Source organism: Capsicum annuum, chromosome 7 (genome assembly GCF_002878395.1).
Source record: "Capsicum annuum cultivar UCD-10X-F1 chromosome 7, UCD10Xv1.1, whole genome shotgun sequence".
Taxonomy (NCBI): Eukaryota; Viridiplantae; Streptophyta; class Magnoliopsida; order Solanales; family Solanaceae; genus Capsicum; species Capsicum annuum.
In genome coordinates, this window is record NC_061117.1 from 48,629,556 (window position 1) to 48,647,774 (window position 18,219).

The window sequence follows — 18,219 nt, forward strand, 5'->3', positions numbered from 1 at the left end:
TATTCGGTCCTTCTCAAAATTTATGTTCTAAAGGTCTTGCTTAAGAGAGAATGATGTGTAGCAGAATATTGGAATTGTATTTTCACCCGAGTAGTAGTATAAGTTAAAATATCGGTGTCCTGACCTATTGTTGGTGAGATTGGATCAAGAAGTGGGTGATATGAAGTTACAAGGTTAAAAGTCAGAGTGAGGGTGACTTTTGTGTAAATAAATATTTTTTGTTGAATAACCGTTGATTGAAAATGATTTACCACTTTATAGTGATAGCCTAATGTTGTAACTAGTAATAGGTGTGATTGTATGGTAGTATGTGGGAAAAGTGTTTGACTTAGAATTTTATTTATACCTAGTAAGATGTGCATTCTTGGGTCATTGAATATTGTGTATCAATTTTCTATCTCTTTTAATTTTGTTATCATTGTGTTATTGAAACTAAAAGTCTAGTAAAGCCATGTGGGGATCTTGCGATTCACTAGCATAGTTGTTTCCTTATTCATCTCATTTTTTGTTTAAAACATAAAATCAAATTCTAGTGAAGTCGTGTGAGGCCTGTTTCGATTCCCTAGCAATTGGCTATTCATCTAGTTTTTCTTATATTTGTTGGAACTGGGGTTCAGAGGCGTAATAGAAAGAAAAGTGGTAAGAATGATTTATGGAATATATGTATAGCCGAATCTTTTTGCATGAGATTGAGTTGGTAATGAAGTGATATGTTCTAGTGTGTTAGTTTAGTAGAAGGTAGAGAAGGAGTTATTTGTCAAAGTGATTTGTCATTTGCTTGAAGTATGAAAATGGCTAGTAGTCTTATAGTTGTTTATGGAATTTGAAGGTAGTCTAAATGTGTGCTTGGGTAAATAAGTGTAATGTGAGAGAGCCATATGAGTAGATAAGATTCTATGGGGTAATAATATATGATTAAGGTTGACCAGTCTATGATGTGACTGTAACCCCTCTTGACCTTCTTTTCGATGATAGTTGTATACTAGTACTACTTGTGAAAAGGTATGTAGTAGATTTTTAGGGTATTTGGATGGAATGTCCCAATTTTATTGACCAGTATATTATGTTGCATTCTTATTAGTGGTAGATGATTGATGCTAGACTATAGGCTTGAATCTAATGTAGAATGTGGATGTAAGAATAGTGGCTTAAGATTAATGATGTATGTTTTGTGAAAATTATATGTAAGGTTGGGTTGTAAAGCATGTTTAGCACTAAACATTAAGTTGGAACAATTGATGTCTATGAAGGCAGATGTGATAATTTCTTGGTTAATGATACTAGTTATATGGAATTAATCTAAGATTCTTGAATGGTGTATGCAAGTGCTTAAGTTTATTTGAATCACAATGAAGTATGATGTTGTATGTATGATGTAGAAGTATGCCCTAGTTGATATGGAGTTGCGGAATTTTCTAAGAGTATTACATGTTTCTTGTGGCTAGTAGACATAATAGTACCATTGAGTTGCTACGTGGAGAAAGACTAGTAGTATGATTCATCAAAGGCTTGGTGATATCCATCTTAAGTTTTAGAATCTAAGTTTGAATTTTTGAATGTTGAATCGATGGAAATAAGAGTTGAAGCACTATAGGATATGCACTCCAACTATGGGGATATTCACGAGGATTCGAAGCTAGTAAGTGTTCAAGTATTATGTGATTGACTATTGGGTCTATAGAATGATAGAGAGTGTCTCAGAAGGTAGGATTAGCAGTGGGTTTTCACTTCCAGGTGTAGCCATTCGAGTTAAGTTCAATTTATTGTGTGTATTGTCGTATTCCAAACCCCAGAGTGCAGTGAGTGTAGTTCAATTTAAAGTTTAGTAAGGGATCTCTAAAACTTAAGATGATGGCTTAAAGCTAAGGGGGAGATCATAAAACAAGTGACCAAGACAGGCTCTCAGATTCTAGTAGTGATGTCAGTATGATATAGGACATCAAGAAGTGAAGGTGAGGCTCAACCCATCTTATCTCAGTATTTTTTAGTTATCCCAATTCTTCCTCATGGCTTACGTTTCAAGTTCTATGATCATACTTCACGTCCATGCATATGATAGAGAATCATGTACTTTTCCAATCCCTTAATAAGGAGTCCCAATTCATTTAATAATCGGAATCACATTCCATAAGTTGTGAAATTTAAAAAAGAAAATTGATATCATGCAACTCATAACTCATGTACTCATGCTTTACAGTGTGCTCAGTTCCTATAACTCATGCTATACACCTAATGATTGGAAAAATTCAGCTTATAGCCATGTATGTCCTCAATTCAGATTTACTTTGATAAATACCTGATGTTGATTTGCTATTCCTCGAGTCTCAGTTAAGTGTCAAGTCTCATATAATATCCTTCCATACTTCAAGGTTTTATGTTATTTGGGAGCGCATTGGAGTTATATTGAAAGTGGTTTAGAGAATATATGAACTGTGTATTCATGGGTGTTTGCCTTGAAATTCATATGTGGTTATAAAGATAAACTTGAATGACAACTTAGGATTTTAGTGAAGAAACACAATACGCGCTAGTGAGTTCAGAGTTAGTCATTGAATTGGGAAACCATGATATGCTTAGGGCGTGAACTTTAAAATGATTTGGAAGGTTGAATCATATGGTTTAGACTAGTATCGTGGTGCGGCATGTTGTATTTTTGTGACTTGGAGTTAGGCTTGATCACAGTGAAAGGATTTAAGCTACCTTAGACATTAGTAGAAAGATTACCAATGCCCATATGAGAATTTTAAGCTGAATTTAATGAGTATGGTATTTAAGGGGAATGGTATAGTTAAGGGAGTATTCGAGGAGTGTGCTAAGCTTGAAAGTAAGAAGTGCACAGCCTAAGGCCTTGTAATTCTATCCTAGTTTATGAGTTATATGTCTATATTCCATGCTATGGAGTAGTGTTATTTTTGTGATTCCTTAGTTGGATGTCTTGTGTAACTCATGCCCAAGATTTTTTTTTGCTCCCTAATGCTACTAGAACTTCTTTAGAAAGAGTGTTGAATGAGATACTCTAGTTAAATATGAGGGTATAGCATTATTCAATTTGTATAGCCAGTAATTTCAGCTTGATAGTTAGATAGACAAGTTCCTGTGGTTTTCCACCTTTACATCACCCAGTCCTACCATCCGAACTCTCATGCGTATGACAATCCCAAGAGATAATCTATTCCATCCATGTAAGTTGCGAATTTAGTTCAGTCAAAGCATCATGTTTCAGATTCAGCTACTTATACATGACTTAGTTCATCAGAGTTCAGAACATAATTTTAAATGCTTCCAAGTATTTTAGCTCAGGCAGTACAGTACCCTGGTATGATCTAAGTCATGTTTCCTCATGATTATTACTTGCATAAGTTATCAATTCTCAACTCAATATGAATGATTGGATCATGAACACTCCAAGTACATCCTAAACTCTCAGCATGAATCAGCTCCTTGAAGCAACTAAAGTCAAGTCAATTGAGAATTCAGTTTCATGATAAAAGTTAAATGTTTCAGATCAGTTATGTCCTTTCATAGAAGGCACATCATGTCCGCGTTATCCCATACCTTTAAGCTTCAACAAGTTCCAACCCATCATTCGGAGACGAATGATCCCAAGGGAGCGATAATGTAGCACCCCACATTTTCAAACTAGACATCAAATTATCATTGTAACACCCCCCAAGAATCCTCTACGTGTTAGCTCCTAGTAGTATGCTCATAGAATTGAAAAGAGTACAAATTTTTTTAATTGTAAAAAAGGACTTAGAATCATTTTGGGTTTCTAGACTTTGGGGATTTTATTTTCGACCTTCTTGACCCCCGTTTCTTGATTATTTTGTTGATATATGATGGGGTGAGTCAATAGTACATCTTGGGCGCGTTTCAGTGGCATAACTCACTGGTTTGAAATACTCTGCATTTTGGGTGCATTTCAGGCCCCAATTTCATGATCAACTTTAAACGATCATAACTTCGTATATATAATGTACTGGTAGAGCTTCTATATAAGAAATGAAAGCACTTTGAGTCTTCTTTACAATGCAATTGATTTCAACATAATCCAATATCTGAGTAAAAGGTTATGGCTAATTTACTTCAGCCTGTCAACTGGCAGAAATTTCTGGACATTTTTTATTTTTTTAGGGGTAAAATGGACATTTTCCATCCCCTATTATGCACTAACACGATATTTAAGCCTCTATTAACCAAAAGATAGTCACTTTATTCCAATTGCTTGAGAGCCAAACCCTTTAGTCCCAAAACAAAAATTGAGATTCCTCAAAATTCAAACATAGAAATTCAAATATAATTCTAGATTTGGGATACCCATTGCAAGGGAAACAAGAAGCACCTATAAATCATACGTATAGAATCCCAAAACGTAGAGTTCATTCAAAAGATCCTAATTTAAGGTATGCGGGATTTTTCTAAAATCTCATGGGCATAAAAATCATGTTTTTAAGAAAAGGGTTTTGGATTTATGAATATATTCATGTTTTAGAAGCATTGATGATATTGTTTTGATCTTTAGGCCTTCCCCTAAATTGATTTGAAATTCAATATATATGTATGCATGTGTTTAAGGATGAATATACAATTGAGAGCATGAATCCTAACGAATCCCACTCTTGTAATGATTTTTTTCCATCTTTTATATGATATGAATTGTGGTTGAAATTTCTTGATTATTGCTATGACGTGAATATAATTTTGATTCCAAAAGAGAGGGTTCTGCATATTGATAAATGTTGAATACACTTTTAATGAAAGAATTGCATGTTTGCCGAAAATACATGACTACTACATGGTTATTTAAAGAATGAGAATCTTAGCATGGTTTGGACTTTTTCTTTCGAAACATGAAATTTCCTATACTGTTTGCATGCTTACATGGTCTGAATTATGTTTTAATAAAAGAATAATGCATGGTATAATATGGATCAGAAATGGGACTTGCAAGTCTTGGTGTGACGACACCAACTCAGTTAAAGCCATAGTAATTTAGAACAGAATAGAACACATGTTTGAAATTAGATTTTCAGATTATGAATTCAAAAAGATGTATGTTTAGAAAACGTTAAAAAAATGGGATTAAAGAGAGTTAGATAGTTACCCGAAGAAAGTACGAGTTGAAAAACTCTATGCTAGAAACCGTGATTTGCCGACACGAGATTATGGTACCATGCTTTGTGATCTTGTGTACCTTGATTCATGTCATCCCAAATTGGTACTATGGTTAGGAGCCCTGCTTTGTGATCTTTTTCACTACCCTGGCATATTGATTTGATTGGGGATTTTGGCACCCTACTGTGTGATCTTGCATGCCCCCATTATAGATACTCCAATTCTTGTGGCAAACTTTGATTGAGGGCTTGGCCGCCGAGTCAAGAGCAGACTCTATTTAGCCCGTGGAATTATAGATTGTAGGGTGTACCATCTAGCTCAGAAGTAAGACAAAAAGTGAGTCATGCTTTCAAAGAAATGTTTCAAAGTCTTTAAAATGTACCCATGTGTTTTCATATATTATTTGTAAAATGTTTTATGAGTTGCTCTCACTTATGTTATATATAAATACATTATTTTTGATTGCTTTGCGTACTTGTACAACTGTGTTGACCCCCCTTCCGCAAGGTTTTGAGGTACAGTCTAGGGGTCCTGATAAGTAGAAGATTTCTTTAGGCAGGAGTGAAGAGTACCAGCCGGTGAGCATTCTATATTTTAGAAGGCCTATTTAATTTCAAACATTTATCATTTATTATGGTTTTGGTCTACTGGAGGTCTTGTCCTTGATTCAGACAAATTTTGATGTCTTATGTAGTAGAGATTTCGCTGACGGATAGAGATGTTGTTTTATGTTGAAAAACCTATACCAGTATTATTAAACAGATTTTATATTTATGACCATGTTTCCATTTATCTATGTATTTTTGTATTTTTTTTTTACAGTATGAATATTGTGCATCATTACCAGATACAAAAGGGCATTTGGTCCTTTTTTATTTAGGATGCTCATCACGTCCAGGGCCTCAGTTAGGGTCGTAACAATAATATATTAAAATAAACATGATGTCTTCTATCTTTTTCATGAAGTTGTTTTGTGTAGTTATCACCCCCTTCATGTTTTCTTTCATCATTGATATTTTCTTTTAATACATCCCTTCATGGGAGGTTTGATATCTCTGGTATCCCTAAATATTGTTAATTTCATCCTTTGGGACATGACCATTCCTTACAACTTGTCCCTCAACCTTCTCTTGTAGAGGAGCCTGGTTATTCTTTCTTTCTTGTTCATGCTCCTCTTAGTGTTATGTGCCCTGCAAATTTGGTTTAAGTAAAGCATTTGGCAAATCGGTGCTGAGTGAATCGATGAGTTTCACATCTGCGTCTGGACTATTATTAGGAGTTCCAGGCATGGTAGTTCTTTTAACTGTGCAACAAGTTTTTATCTAACAAAGAGGAGGTGAAGAAGATAACATAAATATCATAATTGTCTTTTCCCACAAACAACGCCAAACTATTTGCTAGAAAAGCGGTGTAAGTGTAATCGAATTTAGATTTATATAAAATGGTTGAAGACTAGTGAATTAGATTTGATAAAATCATATTTCTTTTCCATTGAAATCCAACAACAACATACCCAGAATATACTTTATTTTAAGTAATGAACAAGAAATCTTATTATTAAAATGTAATAATCCTTATTATGATTGTTAGCTCTTTCTATTTTTCTAACAATTATCCAAGTAATTTTCTTGATTTCAGTATATTTTCGGCACTTTGAGCCTGTCCATAGCGGCTACAGATCATTTATAACTTGTCAAAACTATCAATTTAATTATTGGACAATTCATTTGAATTTTAGGCTCAATTTTCTATTTTGGAGCTTTCGCTATTAAGGAATTGGTCTTGGACCAAAAATCCTTGTAAATGGCCTTGAATGAGAATTTTGACAGTGCATTCAACTCTAAAACAATGATTTTAGGCTAGGCGGATCCTTGGTTTAGGTCAAAAGTCTTCCGGAGTCATTTTGGGCTATTGTGTTGATTTAATTAAAAATAAAACTATGTGGGATCCACATTTAAGAAGAATGATCTTAGAAGAAAGTTTTGATGGTTCTATTGAGTTCGGAATGACTAATTTGGTATTGTAGCACATTTGGTTCCATGCTCGTAGTTTTGAACGAATCCCGAGCTCCTGGTCAAAGTCTATCTGGACTTAGGAAAATTGTTGATTTTCTAGCAATTTGGTGAAACCCTTTTGTTCATCACGAGGATCAGGTCATATTCACAATTGGTTATGTTCTTTACCTTCGCGATCATAAGCCTCACCTCTTGCATTCACGATGAGGGTTGCCCCAACCCAGTCAACTTCTTTCTTAATGATTGTGGCTGGTTGTCCGCATTCACGATGGTCTATATCCATTGGTCTTTGTGATCTAGCCTTTTCCCATTGTTCGCGAAGGGAATTTTTTTTGTACGTCTCTTTCGCGACAAGGGATCCCCACGATAGAAAAAGGTAATCTCTGGCCCTCGAAATGGCTTAAGTTTGTGATCATTTCCCATTTTCAATCCCTTATTCTGCAATTTTTATCTCTAAGAGCTCAAGAAAGTATGGGAATCGATCAGCTGGAGTTAGAAATATGTAGAGGGCATTGAGATGATCATTTTCCATTAATTTCATCAGAAGTTTTCTACCTAAATCCTTTATTTTGTTTTTATTTTCCCCTTTTTTCATTCTTTCGAGGCTGATTTGATCCCCGATTTATGCTTCTATTGTGGTAAACTTTTGAGCCTCATACCTTGTCCTACGAGGGATATCATAATGGATTTAATTTTGAGATTTTGTTAGCAGGCCACGCGAGCCCATTTTAGACTTAATCTTGGGACTAGAGTTTTATATTACAATATGCGTATCATTTTACTCCTATTGATGTGTAGATTATTATTTTGATAGCACAATAATAATTTTGGATCATGGAGCAATGACTAGCTCTTTATGGATGACTAAAGATTTTCAATTCATCATCGAGGTAGGCTTTGATCTTCTTTTCTCAATAAGATTGTGTATTGTATAGATTTCATACTAGGTAAGGATTATAGATTGGGATTGTGACTAGTATATCATGACTTAGTCTATTTAGAGAATTTGAGATAGAAATATGACCAAAAACTTAGCATAGGATACTTGTTATGGCCTTAGGATCATATCACCCTCGATTAAAGTCATGATTAATAATAGGTTGATGTTAATGATCCTTCAGTATGAGACTTTCCATGTGGCTTTGTGATTTCGGGTGGTATTTCCTCGATTAGAACTTTTTAGTGATTTTATTCCCTCATTTATCATAATTTTCTGAGTAATAGGGCTTTATTATATTAATGATATACTATTGGGATAGAGGCCATGGTTAGGATACCAGTTGGGCTCCAGGTAAGTATTTTATTCTCATAAAGGACATGATTCTAATTTATCAATGCTTAGGCGTTTATGGTTGTATTGTTTGGATACTGGTGCTGGCTTGTATAATTTTTAAGCACATTCATGCTGACTTAGTGGTATGATTTCAACTAGATATTTGATTTTTCTACTATCTTCTAAAAATGGATATTCTCACTTTACGCTTTAAAAGTGGACTTTTTCTATTACGAAAATCATACCGTCTTATTTAATAAATTATGAACTTTGAAACTAAATGTGATGTTTTTGATACTAAATCGAAATTAATTCAGATCCATTACTAGTTCATTATTTTACTACTACTATTTTACTTCAATCGAGAGAGAATTTGACCCTTTCTTTGTTATTACGTTGATTTAGTACCAAAGTTAACCTCAGGCAATGAATTTATAGATTTACACTCTTTTAGTTATTGTTCGAGTTCATGCACTTGTTAGACTTATATATATCTATACATACATACTTAAATATATATATATATATATATATATATATCCAATTCTAGACAGAGTAGATTGATTATGATAGTTATTGGAAGTCCTAGTTTAAGGTTAGATAGTGTGTACGGATATCCCTAGTCCCTTATGGGCCCCTTCATTTACTAGCCATAATATCAAATAAGTATGGTCGCCATAGGTCCTTTCTTTGCGAGCTACTTAGCTGGAAGAGATGTATACACTTGGTATATTTGAAATTCGAATCGGACATGGTTTATTATTAGGTTATGTTGCTTTCATTCGTATGCATAGCCTATCACAAGTATGATTGTTTGTTTCTTATATCTATCATTATTATGGGGAATTTTATAGGCATAAGATATTATTTTAGTTTGTTGAGTGCTTGCTTACACCGTTTGAGCTTGCGAGGGCCTGGTCAGGTTATTATTTGTCTAGACTAGTCGGTTACTTTATTGCTGGTTATTATGGTTAGTTCATGGCTAGATGGTTATGGACTAGTACCAAGATTGTCGTTACATTTTTTATTCCTTATCTTTCTTTATTATTGGTAAGTTACATCATTAATAGGTTATCTTATAATTACTCAAAATTTGATTAGCAGCTTGATTATGCTAGTATTAGCCCTCTATCCTTGAGATGTTAGGTTGAATCCCATAGGTATTTACCTCTGAGTTAGTCTTATATATGTGTGTGAGTGTATTTATATATGGTATTATCATATATCCCTATCTTTCTTTTTTTATTCATATTGTATGTGCATTTTTTAGCCTTATATGACTATTATATATCCTTCTTTCACTCTTTACTTGTGTCTTAGCTAATGGTATATAGTATTATTTTTTAGTTCCTGAATATTATTAGAATAGTTTATCCTTATTTCTCTCTTAACATTTCTATGTTTAGATCCTTGGATAATTGGATGTAGTTTATATTCCTTCTTTATAAGTTATTTATACTTACACTAGCTTTAGATCTCAGTTAGTCAATGTCTATTGAGTATCACGTGTTTTGTACTCATACTACACTTTTATAGCTTGTAGATTATAGTATGAGTTCTCATCATTGATTTGTGCATCATGCAGAGCAGCATTGGATTAGAGACTTGGGTGAGCTCCTGATGTTAGGAGTATTCCTACTCTTCCTTGTATTAATTGGACTTATCTTTATTTCTTATTTTAGAAAGGGTTTGTACATGTATATTTATTTTGTATTTCTCTTTGTACTTTGATTGTATTTGAAGTTCTTCTACTAATTACACCAAGTCTTGGTGTTATAATCTATATTAGTCTTTTATTTAAGTTTATTTTGATTGTTCCTTTCTTTTCTCTTGATAGTCTGTTTCTAGATGTTCCATATTGTGGGTTGGCTTACCTAATAGTGGGTTATAGTAGGTTCCATTATGACCTTAGAAATAAGTTTGTGATAAATTGGTATCAGAGTCTAGGTTAGTTTGTTGGTACAAGAGCTACATGTTTAGTAGAGTCATGTGGATTGGTATAGTATGTCTATATCCTATCTTTGGGAGGCTACAGGGCATTCTTAGGATATTTTATTCTTCACTCCTTATCGTGTTTTAATATTTCTATTAACTTCTAGCACTTTATTTGACTCAATTCTTCTCCGGACGGATGACATGAGGTTATTGATAGATGCAGATGAGACTTTCACATATGTATCTAAAGTTTTAGCTAAGCATTAGGCTAGGAAGTTAGAGATTAATATTGATGATCTCTAGTATCAGCTAGAGAATTTAGGGCCAGTCTAGGATCTGGTATATTTGTAACCACCTCAGATCTTCAAGATTCGATGTTAGGGATTTTGAGTATCTAAGTTGATACTTCTCATCAGGAGATGATCTCTAGTAGATCGAGTAATTCTCAGGACAGTTTTGGGTTCATAAGTATTCAATAGGTTCTCTGTCTATTTCAAGGTATAAGATTAGGTTTCTTAAGTAGGCCAAACATCCTTATTTACTCTATCCCTCAGAGTATGATTTGATGCGTAGATTAGTTAGTTGATTAACTTTTCAACTCTATTTTGCATTGGATTATTTGGTAGAAGCTAGGTCATCTTTCCCTCAGATTATTGATCATACAAGGACCACATAGAGGGCATGTTTTGAGATATATGGAGGTAGCGGTAAGAGTTTTTGCTAGCTTTATAGTGTTATTTGTATTCTATTTAGAGGTAGGGGTCCTCCCAGCAGAGTCAACATCACTTGCAGCCAATCGAGTTCATAGAGTTAGCACCTTAGATTATAGGTCTCTTAGATAAATTGTGGTGGTCATAGTAGACAAAGTCCGTGTAAGACATCACAAATTATTTTATATAGATCTTTAAGTCATGAAAATTATTCCATATTTGTGGGTACAACACATTAAAAATTTTAAGGGGTGTGTTTGAACTGTTGAGAGGTTAGTCATTGATCTAGGGAATGCCCCAGGTGTGACATGGTTGTTCAGACAGGTTCCTAAATTTTCCTCGCCAATCTACAACTCTTATGTTATGATTGCAGGGAGGATGATCATTGTAGTAGAGAGTGTCAAGGCGTCAGTTGGTTTCCCAGTTGGGAACACCTCGTGTTTCTCACTAGGTTAGAGCTTTAGGGTTTTTTTATGACTATCGTGAGAGTAGTCACTTGTCCAAAGAGTGTTCTCAATCTGGTATTATTAGTCCTTAAGCTTATCTAAATGAGTATCATGGTATTGTGGAATCTTTAGTTAGAGGTAGGGAACTTAGTGCCTCGATTGGTTATTTAGGTACTCATTTCGAGTGGGATACACTTAAATTCGTACTCCTTCAGGTATGTCACTACTATGACATCAAATATTCCATCGCGATAGGTATATATTTGATTTTCTGCCTTTAGTTTTGTTTGGGTTGATTTGGGTTCTAATACCCATCGATGATTATATGTCTTGATATTATTATGTTGGGTGTTGTCTAATTTTGCTTAGATTCATCAATATATGACTACACCCGTAGATGATTTTTTTAGCAGCGGATTGATTAGATCGGTATGGTGATTTCCTTAGGGTGTAGTGCTTGGGTTAAAATCCTTATTTTGGTATATTAGCCTAGTTATGGTTATAAAGTGGTAATGATTCTGGTTGTTCATTTTGTGTCATCTGTACCTTATACTAGTGTCACTATTGTTGTTGTTATTACTGCCATAGTCTTAATGTTGATTAGTTTTTGCGTGATAGATGGCTAGAGTAAAGTTATTTAGTTAGAATCCTCTTCCTCGTGATTCTCATTCGTTAGCTTAGTTAACTTACTTGGTTGGTTGGTTCTCTTTCTTTTAGTAAGGTAAGGTTGGTTTTTTCCTTCTCTATTTGCAAAGTTAAATTGATGGTTGAGTAGGATGTAAAAGTAAAGGTAGGTTGTCCTTCCATGGTCTTATTGTGGTTCTAGAGTTTGTTGTTTGATTCTATTGATCATTTTTTATATTGAAACATTTAAGGCTTGCTTTTCTAATTTGCGGAGATTCTAACATTGTCTATGCTTTTCTATTTCCTGTTCCTAAGGTTGATAAATTTGAGATTTATTCTTCCAATTTGGATAGTTCATTACTCGATCGTGGTCCTAACCTTGATGTATACTGTGAGTTGGGAATCCATTCTTGCTATGATGTGGTTCATGAATTAGTTAAGCTATCATATGTGTAAATGAGTGAATTTAGAAAATTCTTATTTCAGCATTTGTTCAGCCTAATATGACTTTGTGGAGTGTTTCTCCTTAGTGATATGTGCCTATGGGTATTTGTTTCCATAGACTGAGGATTAGATTGATCAAAATCATGCTAAGGTTGTATTTCTTTCAATTTCTTGAGCTTTGGCTATCATTTATACTATTTGCGGCTTGTGTAAGTTCTTGATTATACCTTGATGCATTATCCCCTTCAGCAGATATGAATTTTTTGTCTTGTGCCTTCAGCTGATAGTTTCCCTTAGTTGTGGTTATGTTCTTTGGTAATATTATTATTTTAAATCTTGCGAGAATTATGGTATTTTTTTTTAATTTCTGGTAGGGAGATTAAGTTGGGTATTCGACATCAATGAAGACTTATTGGCTCTAGTTGTAACTTTGGCGCTTTTGAATGGTGGCTTGGAAGTTGTGATGGATTTTTGAGTTATGAATGTTACTTGTTGATAGGACGGGTTCAAATAATTGAGGTTGAGTAGTTCAGATTTGGCAACAAATCACAGTTATGGATTACGTGATGTGGTTGCAGCCTCATTTTGAGGTTTTGATTGAGTTGAGCATATTTTGTATACTAAGCCTACTCATTGCCTCTCAAATTGGTTTCCTTAAATTTAGAGGGTTTGATTTTGATAGAAGCTCTAGGGATAGTCTATTGGCATATATTATTGGCTTTTATTGCTCTTGACCTTGATTCTCAATTTTATAAAAAAATTTGGGTTCGTGGCTCAGCTAGAGAAGTGTGCTCAAATTGACTTAGCATTACTTCATCCTCAATTGATGGGACATTCTGGAATAGGTCATTCAATTTTAAGAGTTTGTGATTTGAATTCCTAACTGTTAGTTTTAAGGGTTATTCAGACTAGTTGTAGCTTTAGCTAGAGATCGTAGGTTTGATCACCATCATTTTTATGTCCAGGGTAGCATCGTATGTGCTTATTCTTATGCTTTCCATTATGGATTTTAAGTTGATCAACTTCTATCTTTTGAGGTCTATGTGATATAATTCTGTGAATAGGGTGCATATCCTATTATGTGTGGATCTGAATTGATAGCAGGATGGAATGACAAAGGAATATTAGATTTAGAATTTGGAATTGGTTACATGGCTCATCCTTGGATTGTCTTTAGCTTGGTTGTTTTTGTACTAGTATAATATCAGTGTATTATAGTTTAGATTTGCATGCATCAGTCATTATCAATTTATTTAGAGGCCATTAGGTTGTTGAGGTTGAGTTTGAGGCTATTTAGAAGTGAAGTAAGAAAGTTGTTGAAAAAGGGATACCTTTGGTGAAATCCCTTGAAAGTGTGGTTTGCCTTAGAGGTTATTTAGGGAGTCTTTGTTGAAGAATGCTGGCCCAGTAGCTTATCCTTTTGAGCTTTCAGGCACTTCTTATCCATTGACGTTTGCATACAAAAATCCTTTTTGTAGTGGATATTGTAATGAACCTCTAGGGTATTTTCTCAATCCATGTGTTTTTAGCGTTTTGAGCCTTTCTATAGTGGGTACAAGTCATTAATTGTCAGTTCAATTATCAGATATTTTATTTGAATCTTAGGCTCAATTTCTTATTTTGGATCTTTCGCTATTAAGGAATTGGTCTCAGACCAAAACTCCTAGTAAATGGTCTGGATAAGAATTTTGATAATGCCATCGGCTCTGAATCGCTGATTTTAGAATAGGGGGACTCTTGGTTAGGACCCAAGTCATTCGAACTCATTTTGAGCTATTTGGTGGAATTAATGAAAAATAGAATTATAAGTATGGAAACCATATTTAATTGAAATGTTCTTGAGTGAAAGTTTTGATGGTTACGTTGAGTACGAAATCTCAAATTTGGTATGAGAGCATATTTGGTTTATGTGCATGGGGTTTTGAACTAAACTCAAGCCCTCGATCAAAGTTGATTTGGACTTAGTAAAATATTGGTTTTCTAGCAATGGTGCAGTCCCTTTGTTCTTCTTGATTCGAGCCTGAGGTCGTATTTGCAATAGGACATGATCTTGACATTCACGATCACGAGCCTCACTTCTCGCATTCGCGATGCAGGTCAGCCCTAACCCAGTCAACTTTTTTCTTTGCGATCATGACTGATTATCCGCATTCTCTATGGTTTATCTCCACTGATCTTTGCATTTGTGGTTCTTCATTTGCGTTTGTGAATGACATTTTTATTGTACATCGCGTTCATGACCAGGGACCCCGCGATCGCGATGGGTAATCCCTAGTCCTATAATTGGATGAAATTCGCGATCTTTTCATATTTTCAAGCCTTAGAAGCTTAAGAAATTATGGGAATCTATCAATTGGAGTTAGGAATGTGAAAAGGATGTTGCGATGATCATTTTTCACTATTTTTTATTTAAGTTTTCAACCTAAATCGGTTGTTTAATTCTTATTTTTCCCAACTTTTTCATTATCTTTCAAGGATAATTTGAGCATTTTTTTACACTTCAATTATGATCATCTTTTGAGCATACATTCCTTGTTCTTTGAGGGACCTTGTGATAGATTTAATTTTAGGATCTTGTTAGTTGGCCCCATGGGCCTATTTTTGACCCAATTTTAGGCCTTAAGTTTTATAATGCTACATGTGTATCATTTTACTCTTATTGACATCTAGATTATTGTTTTGATATGGTGCTGACATTTTTGGGATCATAGAGCATAAACGAGTGATTCATGAACGACCTAAGTTTTGTAGTTCGACATTGAGGTAGGCTTTGGTCTACTTTTCTCAATAACATTTTGTATTGTATAGATTGCATTCTAGGTAGGGATTATTGGATGGGATTATGACTAATATATTATGACTTAGCCAATTTAGGGAATTTGAGATAGCAATGTGACCTGAACCTTATCAGAGGATACTTGTTATGCCTTAGGATCCTATCACCCATGATTATAGTCATGATTAACCATAGATTGATGTTAGTGATCCTTTAGTATAAGATTTACCATGTGACTTAGTGATATGGGGTGGTATTTCCTCGATTAGAATCTTTTAGTGATTTTATGCCCTCATTTATCATAGTTTCTCGAGTTATGAGGTTTTATTATGTTAATGATATATTGTTGGGTCCTAGGCTATGGTTAAGATACCAGTTGGAGTCTAAGTGAGCGTTCAATCCTTATAAAGGACGTGATTCTAGTTTATAGATGCTTAGTCACTTATCGTCACTGTTTTTGTCAGCATAATCGAATTCAACATACGTGTATATATATATATATTGTTTTCATTCAAAATCTTTCTTTAGGGTCAAAATTTTTCCTCAAACAAGAATTAGTTGGATCAAATCGAAGCTTTGTGATCACTATTATATTATTTTTTTATAGATTACAGGTTGTAGATGAATGTCGGTTGTCTTTGAAGAATTTCTTGTGTAAAATTTAGATTAATTGTATTATTTTGATATCTTTATTAACTTATTGTTTTATTTAAATTTATAGATGCTAGATGGATGTGGGTTGGCTTTGAAAATTATTTTTAGGTAAAAGTTAGGTTTAATTGTATTATCGTAATATCTCTATTAGTTTGTTATTTTGTGGTAGTTTATAGTTTGTAGATGAATCTCGATCGACTATGAGAATTTTTTATGTAGAAAATTTAAGTTTAATTGTATTGTTTTGATATCAATTTTATCATGTTATTTTGTTGCAGTTTATAGGTGATAGATAAATATTAGTCGACTTTGAAGAATTTTTTTATGTAAAAGTTAGGTTTAGTTGTATTATTTTGATATCTCTATTATCGTATTATTTTGTTATCATTTACTGGTGGTAGATAAGTGTCGAACGACTTTGAGAAAATTTTTATGTGTAAAAATTAGATTTAATTTTATTATTTTAATGTCTCTATCATTGTATTTTTTTGTTGATAGATAAATATTAGTCGACTTTGAAGAATTTTTTTATGTAAAAGTTAGGTTTAGTTGTATTATTTTGATATCTCTATTATCGTATTATTTTGTTATCATTTACAGGTGGTAGATGAGTGTCGAACGACTTTGAGAAAATTTTTATGTGTAAAACTTAGATTTAATTGTATTATTTTAATATCTCTATCATTGTATTTTTTTATTGCAATTTACAGATGGTAGATGAATGTCGATCGACTTTTAAAAATAGGTTTGGTTAAGGTTAGATTTAATAAATAAATTCTTCATCTTTACATACTCAAAAGATATTAGATTTAATTATTATATTCATCTTTATTATTTAAAAAAATATCCTATTTAGTGTAATGTTTGAACTCATTAAAGTGAGGTACATGCGCAAGACGCGTACACCTAAACTAGTATATTAAAAATGTGAAGACCATTGGAAAAATGATTTGAACTTTTCGCCCTTCATTAAAAATCTTTTCAATAGATAAAATTATCTTTTCACGTAATTTAATTATTTTTATAATATTTAAAATTAAGAATTTCTAATATATATTGTAAGAGAAAATATATTTTAAAAATTAAACAGTCCAATTTACATTTAAGGAATCCTAAAATATATGGTAAGGCTCCTAAAATAAAATTCTGCTAAACTATAATAAATATCAATATATGAAATATCTTTCTAAACTATTAATTTGTATCCAATTTGGTTTATGAAACTTCTACTTTAACAAAAAAACCTTTATAATTTCATGGTTTCATCTTTCTCAGCTTTGTGTAATGATGGTACGGTTGTTTATTTATTGAATTTGTAAATTTGAATGTTTCTTTTCTTTGTGACGTCCCTATGAATTGAAAGAAAGATTCTAAGAGGTGAGTTACAATTGCTTTTAATGCTTTTATTTGGGAAACAACTTGGTCATTGTTTATTAAGTGAAATAAATCAATAGAGAAGTGATTGGGTGGTTTAAATTGATCGATATTGACGTATGAATTAAATTTATTGGTCTTAATTTTTATATATTCTTTTGGTAATATCTCAAACAGTTTCTGCATGTTAAAAGCAAAAATTATCTATAAGTGAATTTATGGATCAATATTAGCTTGAAAAATCTTGAAAATAGGGTCTTGCACCATAAATAATCTTTGTGAAATACAGACCATCCTTTACCTTAAGGTCCATCAAAACATGCTTAGTTCTAATCTAAAACTAGAGATTAAAATCATGTGAATCCCAACACAACATAAAGCATCAAAGAATAGTAATACATAGGTGCTAACTTGTCGAAATACACACTACAAAATCACAAAAAGGACTAAAGTGAAATTCACCAACCAACATACAAGAAAAGAAACTTTCAATCATGCACCTTATTTTTACGAAGGTTTTCCACGTAAAAAAAGTTATTGATTTTTATAATGTTTTATCACTAGAAGTTAAATTTTTCATATTTTTAGCATTTAGTTTAACATCAATTGCTATTTTAATAACTTTATTCTATTATATATAGTTTTATTTATAATACAAGACACACGTGCAAAGCACATATATTTGACTAGAATATATATATATATATATGTATATACATATATATATGTTTGTATCCTATACTTGATAGAGTAGATTGATTATGATGGTTATTGGAAGTCCTGATTTGAGACCAGGCATTGTATGCTGATATGTGGAGTCTCCTATGGTCCCTTTCGTATGTGAGCCATAATG